Source organism: Arachis duranensis, chromosome 9 (assembly GCF_000817695.3).
Source record: "Arachis duranensis cultivar V14167 chromosome 9, aradu.V14167.gnm2.J7QH, whole genome shotgun sequence".
NCBI classification, from domain to species: Eukaryota; Viridiplantae; Streptophyta; class Magnoliopsida; order Fabales; family Fabaceae; genus Arachis; species Arachis duranensis.
In genome coordinates this window covers 66,556,683-66,563,007 of record NC_029780.3, presented here as the reverse complement: position 1 = coordinate 66,563,007, position 6,325 = coordinate 66,556,683, and the positions used below count along the sequence as shown (strand labels likewise).

General features: G+C 33.2%; 1 long non-coding RNA gene across 1 annotated transcript; it reads left to right on the top strand.

The window, feature by feature from the left end:
• The first annotated feature begins 1,985 nt into the window (after positions 1–1,985).
• LOC107465932 (uncharacterized) lies at positions 1,986–3,441 on the top strand. Its single transcript, XR_001587544.3, has 3 exons — positions 1,986–2,090; positions 2,207–2,608; positions 3,339–3,441. It is a non-coding gene; the product is annotated as an uncharacterized LOC107465932 (long non-coding RNA).
• The last annotated feature ends 2,884 nt before the right edge of the window (positions 3,442–6,325 follow it).

Genomic DNA, 6,325 nt, shown 5'->3' with positions numbered 1-6,325 from the left:
TATCATATGTATATATTGTTATGCTCGGACCGGTTATCTTCGCAGCCGGATCTTGAGTCTTGATATTCCTGTTTTTGACACTCCTTTGTATATATATAATCACGCGTTGGTTATCCTTGTTCGTTACGTTACCGATCGGAGTGTTGCGCTTTCGAGTTGCGATTTTTGTTTATCCATTTTTCTACAAAGGCTCCTAGTTATAATCAATTATTCATACTACTATACGTACTAAATTTTTATTTTAGAGGTCGTAATACCTTGCCATCTCTGAATTATGACTTAAGCATAAGACTCTGTATGGTAGGGTGTTACATTATGGTATCAGAGCAGTTCGTTCCTGTAGAGCCTGAGGGATGGACTGATTATGCTTCTGTGCATTCTCTGTGTGTGTGTTATGTGCTATTAGTATATCTGCTTGATATAATTGGCATAAACGTTCATGAGCATGCATTTGGGACTTTGAAGCACTAGACTTCCGATATTGCCTTCCTAAATGGAAAACCGGTTGGAAAAGAAATCCAATGTCCATGTGCAAAGTGTGAAAACCCTTATTGGCGTGAATGAGATGCCGTATATGAGCATCTTATTTGCTATGGGTTTGTCGAAGGTTATAAACGATGGACTAATCATGGGAAATCAGTAATCCTAGCAGTAGTAGATACTGACATGGATGATCGAGGCGGCCTTGATGATATTGACGGGTTGCTGCGTGACGCATTCGGAAATATGGCAAATCTTGATGAGGGAAACAGTGGATTGAATGAAGATGCGAAAAGATTTTATAAGCTAGTAGACGAAGCAGGTCTGGAATTATATCCGAATTGTACATCTGGATTTTCGAGATTATCATTCATCATTCGTCTTTACAACTTGAAGTGTCTACATGGGTGGAGTAACACATCTTTTACCTCCCTCTTGGAGTTATTGAAAGAAGCTATACCTGATTTTAACATTCCCACTTCTTTTAATAAAGCTAAGAATATGGTTAAAGAGTTGGGTCTTGACTATGAAAAGATTGATGCATGTCCTAATGACCGCATGTTGTATCAGAATGAGTACATAAATGACTCAGTTTGCCGTATCTGTGGAGAGTCTCGATATAATCAGACTCTTACTACGGAAGGCAATGAAGAGGACTTTGCGCTTCCGAATAAAGTTCATAAGGTTGCTGCGAAAACCTTAAGATACTTTCCTTTAATACCAAGGCTTAAAAGGCTTTTTATGTGCCCAAACACAGCAGAGGCGTTGAGGTGGCATGATGAGCAGCGTTTGAAAGACGATTGCATAAGGCACCCTGCTGATGGCCAAGCATGGAAGAACTTGGACAGTCGGTACCCAAACTTTTCAAAAGAACTGCGCAACTTGAAGCTTGGTTTGGCAAGTGACGGTTTTAATCCTTTTCGAACTATGAATGTGTCACATAGCACATGGCCAGTTGTCTTAATGGTGTACAACTTTCCCCCTTGGATGTCTATGAAGTCAGAATATTGCATGCTTTCTTTAATCATACCTGGACCTTGTTCACCAGGTAATAATATTGATATTTTTTTTGCAACCATTGATCGAAGAGCTGAAGGAGCTATGGGTGTCAGGGATAGATACATATGATTCTTTTAAGAATTAAACTTTTCAAATGCATGCTGCACTTCTTTGGACAATCAATGATTTTCCAACGTATGCGATGTTGTCCGGTTGGAGTACGAAAGGAAAGTTAGCTTGCCCTTGTTGTAACCATGATACTTCTTTTTGTTACTTGAAATATATCCAAAAGACATTTTACATGGACCATAGGAGATTTTTGCCAGTTGATCATGCATGGAGGTCTAATAAGAGATCTTTTAATGGAAAAACAGAATTCAGGGGTCCACCACGAATGTTAACAGGTGGAGAGGTTCTAGATTTTTTTGTGCTTTTTATTTCAAGTATTTTTTCATCTTTCATGTTATGTGTGTTTACTTAGTCACATGTTGGTGGTTTCTTTGTAGCGTGCAAAGAAGGAGGACAATGAAGATCCATCACAATCTGAGATGTTTGTTGTAACTCGTACGAGCAAAAAAGGAGAGACTGATTCAGGAACACAAGAGACAATTGTTAGTTTTTTAGTCTCTTAGAAAAGTACACCAAACAAGAAATGTGTTATCTATTTTTATTTATTCTAAAGCTGTTGGGTGCATGCATTTATTTTGATCCTATTTTTGTGTAATAGGAACATCTTCAAAATTTGAAAGAAGCAGGATATAATGATGATGAAGCAGTTCAAACAATTTTCGGAAAGGAGAGACATGGAAGAGTTCGTTTCTATGGTCGATCAGTCACAAAATCCTCTCTTAAAAAGGAGAAGGAAATCCGACAAATGCAGCAACAACATAATGAAGTGGTTTCAACTATGGAGAAAAATTAAAATAACTTAACTTCCAAGTTGGACGGTTTAACAAACTTGATTAAAACATTGTTGCAACAAGTCAATCCTGGTATGAGTGCAGAACAAGTGCAAGTAATGATAGAAGCTGCCCAACAATCTCCGCCTGACGCGAGTAGTGCACCAAATGATGTGCGGCGAAGCATTCCTCCTTCACTTGGATCGAACCATGTATCAAAGGATATGGAAGTAAGTACTGTTCAAAACTTCTAGTTAAATTAATAGTATGCTTTTGGTAAATGATATATCATGAATTTCAGTGGGATTGAGTTTACAAAGTTGAGTGGAATTAGTTTCTTCTGTTAAAAATTTCCTTTTGATTAAACTCCATGTTAGTGTTACTTGATTAGGTTGCTGTTTGACTAGGTTAGCTTAGTTGAATTAGGTGGTTAGGTAGTCAATTGATGTTGTGGTGGATTTAGGTTTGAACTCTGATATTTATTCTATCTGAAATTGGTTTTCCTGTGTTGGTAATGACTTTCCCTGTTCTAATTTAGTTTCCTGCTGCTGCTTCATTAATCTACCCTGTGCTAAATTAGTTTGCTTCGTGCTGTTGATTAGGTTTAAACTGTTATTGATCCTATGTTGCTATTTCATTGTTTTACTTTTGTGCTAAACTGGTTTATATGATGCTGCTGCATATTATTATTGCTGCCTTATTCTTGTGTTGGCTGCTGCTGGAATGAACAAATTCTGAATTATTTGTGCAATAGTGATAACTTTGATGAATTTCTGAGTCTAAGCTATCACTACTGCTGCATTCTTGCAATAGCTGCTGTTTGAAGTGAATGATGGTTGTGAATAATTCTTGAGTGTTGTTGTGGATGAGTGTTTCCCTTCTTTTGCTACATATATATTGCATTATCAAAACTATTTTTGCAAGATATCTAACATGTTTATTTCTTTTACGTACGTGTAGAAAGACATGATGTGATGAAGAAAATATGTCCCATACAAATATCACATAGGATGGGTCTTACAATGACCTTAGCTATGTAAATGTAATATTTTGATGTGTTATGTACTTTTTGAGGTATTACATGTAATTGGAAAAATTTAACTCTATTTGGATTTGTGTTGTTTAGACTAAAGATTAAACATATCTATCTTATAATGAAACTTTTATGATTTCGATTTCTTGAATTTCTTATTTTTAGATTTATTTTGTGATTATTATCATTTTGGGATGTGATTATAATTTAAAAAAATTGAATCTCATAAACAACAACAGGCTATAGTCACCGTTTTAAAAAATCATAACCATAGATAGGGCTATGGTCACGGTTTTAAGGAGGGGTGACCATAGAGACTATGGTCACGGTGAAAAACCGTGACCATAGATAGGGCTATGGTCACGGTTTTAAGGAGGGTGACCATAGACTCTATGGCCATCGTGAAAAACCGTGACCATAGATAGGGCTATGGTCACGGTTTTAAGGAGGGGTGACCATAGAGGCTATGGCCAAGGTGAAAAACTGAGACCATAGATAGGCTATGGTCACGGTTTTAAGGAGGGTGACCATAGACTCTATGGCCACCGTGAAAAACCATGACCATAGATAGGGCTATGGTCACGGTTTTAAGGAGGGTGACCATAGAGGCTATGGCCACGGAGAAAAACCGTGACCATAGATAGGCTATGGTCACGGTTTTAGGTGGGGTGACCATAGAGTCTATGGCCACGGAGAAAAATCGTGACCATAGATAGGGCTATGGTCACAGTTTTAAAGAGGGGTGACCATAGAGGCTATGGCCACGGTGAAAACCGTGACCATAGCCTTATCTATGGTCACGGTTTTAAGGAGGAGTGACCATAGATTAACCTATGGTCACGGTAAAAAAACGTGGCCTAAAGTGTCAGATTTTAAAAATTGAAACCGTGACCATAAAAACCGTGACCATAGATCAAAAAACTGTGACCATAGACCTATGGCCACGAGAGAATAGGCCACGGTAAAAAACCGTGAAGCTCTATGGTCACTCTTTTTACTAGCTATGGTCATGATTTTTTACCGTGACCATAAGCCTTTTTTTGGTAGTGTTAGGAAGTCAAAATCCAATTTTCAAAGGTTTATAAATAAAATACTTTTAAATATTAAATATTATTATTTTATTAATAATAATATAATAATAATAAAAGGCAAATTTTTCTAAAAGTCTTAAAATGATAATTTTAAGTCCAAAATCTCATAATTCACTTTATAAAATATCTAAAAAGTGGTGGTAAGAACATGTTAAGGAGACAAATATGAAAGAGAAATAGAATACTAAAGCACAGGTAAAAATCAGAAAAAAGAGAAGTAAAACATTAAAAAAAGATAAAAAATCTACTAGGGAAGTAAACCAAAAACAACGCAGTTAGTACTTGATTTATGTTTGAGATTTAATAAATTATGAAAAATTAAACTGGTTTAATATAAATTTAATGAAATTATGTTTAAAATGTGTAAGTTATTCATACAATTGGTGTTGATTCTATAAAACTACAAACTATCAACAAATATACCAAATCATCTCAAGAAATACTATGGAAGTAGATTATCGTTCTCATAAACATTTAGGGCTTGTGTTGCGTGAGCTTTTAAGAAAAGATTTTTTTTCGAGTTATATTTTTTTAGAAGATCTTATAAAGAAGTAAAAGTAATTTTATGTTTGGATATCTCATGTAAAAATGTCTTTTTATCTATCAATTATGTTTGGGTATAACAATATAAAAGTATTTTTTTGTTTATTTATTACATGAAAAATATCTTTTTTTAAGGAAAAAAGATCTTTTAAAAAAAGATGTAAATTACAGCTTCTCAAAAAAGATCTTTTTTTTTATTTTACTAGTGTTTTTACTTTTACTACTAGAAATTCGTTAAATAAGTTAAAAAAAAAAGATCTTTTTTCATTGAAAAAAGATCTTTTCTTAACAAAATAATGGCACCCAAACATACACTTATAGACTAAACAAGTGCACCGAATTGGTGATTATTAAATTGGTTAATACCCTTTTTAGAAGTTGTCCTCTCGGTTAATCTATGGTCATTGAACCACTAGAATATTGAATATCCAGCATGAGAGATCCAAGAGGATCAAACATCATCTATTTTATGAAAATTAATTAAATCTAAGCTGCTCCGTTGAATATCAATTAACAATTAAGTTTATTGCTGACGTTGGTGCTGAATTTGATAAACTTGTTTTTAATGTAGGAAATTAAACATTGTATCTATGATTTGCAATGTTAGATTAGTTAAATTTTCTGGTTTTATTTTTCAATTAATCCATCAAAATACTTGTTATCTTAACTAATGTCTTATCATCATCGTTAAGTTAATTAGCTTGTAAAAGGTCCTTATTAGCCTTTAGAGAACATGGCTAGTTATGATTAGTTAACAAAATTTTCAATGATTTGATGTTCTGTGTTGTACTTTCTTCCGCTTTATTTAAAATTATTCATTATTTGTGTTAAGAATAAGAGACTAAATTAAAAAAAGTATTTTGTATATTATTCATTTTATCAAAAAATATAATGTACAAAAAATATATATAAATATTAAAAAAATTAAAATAATAAAAACATAAAATTTTATAATTTATATACAAATTATAGTATATAAATACAAAATAATATTAACTTATTTAAATTAATGCTAATGATTCTTCAACAATTTGAATGTCAGGCAAGAGTGGACTTTATAGAATCTTGAAATCTATATTACTATATGAATATGAAGATTCCGGAAGAACCTAATTACTTTAATTAAAATCAATGAAAAAGCAGTATCGAGCCTGATCAATTTGTACTTGAAAACCACATTAATCATAATATAAGTACGTGTTTGTTCCTTTCATAACAAATAAAATAAAAAATTAATTTTTATATACTGTTAATATAAAATTAATTAATTATTTAATATC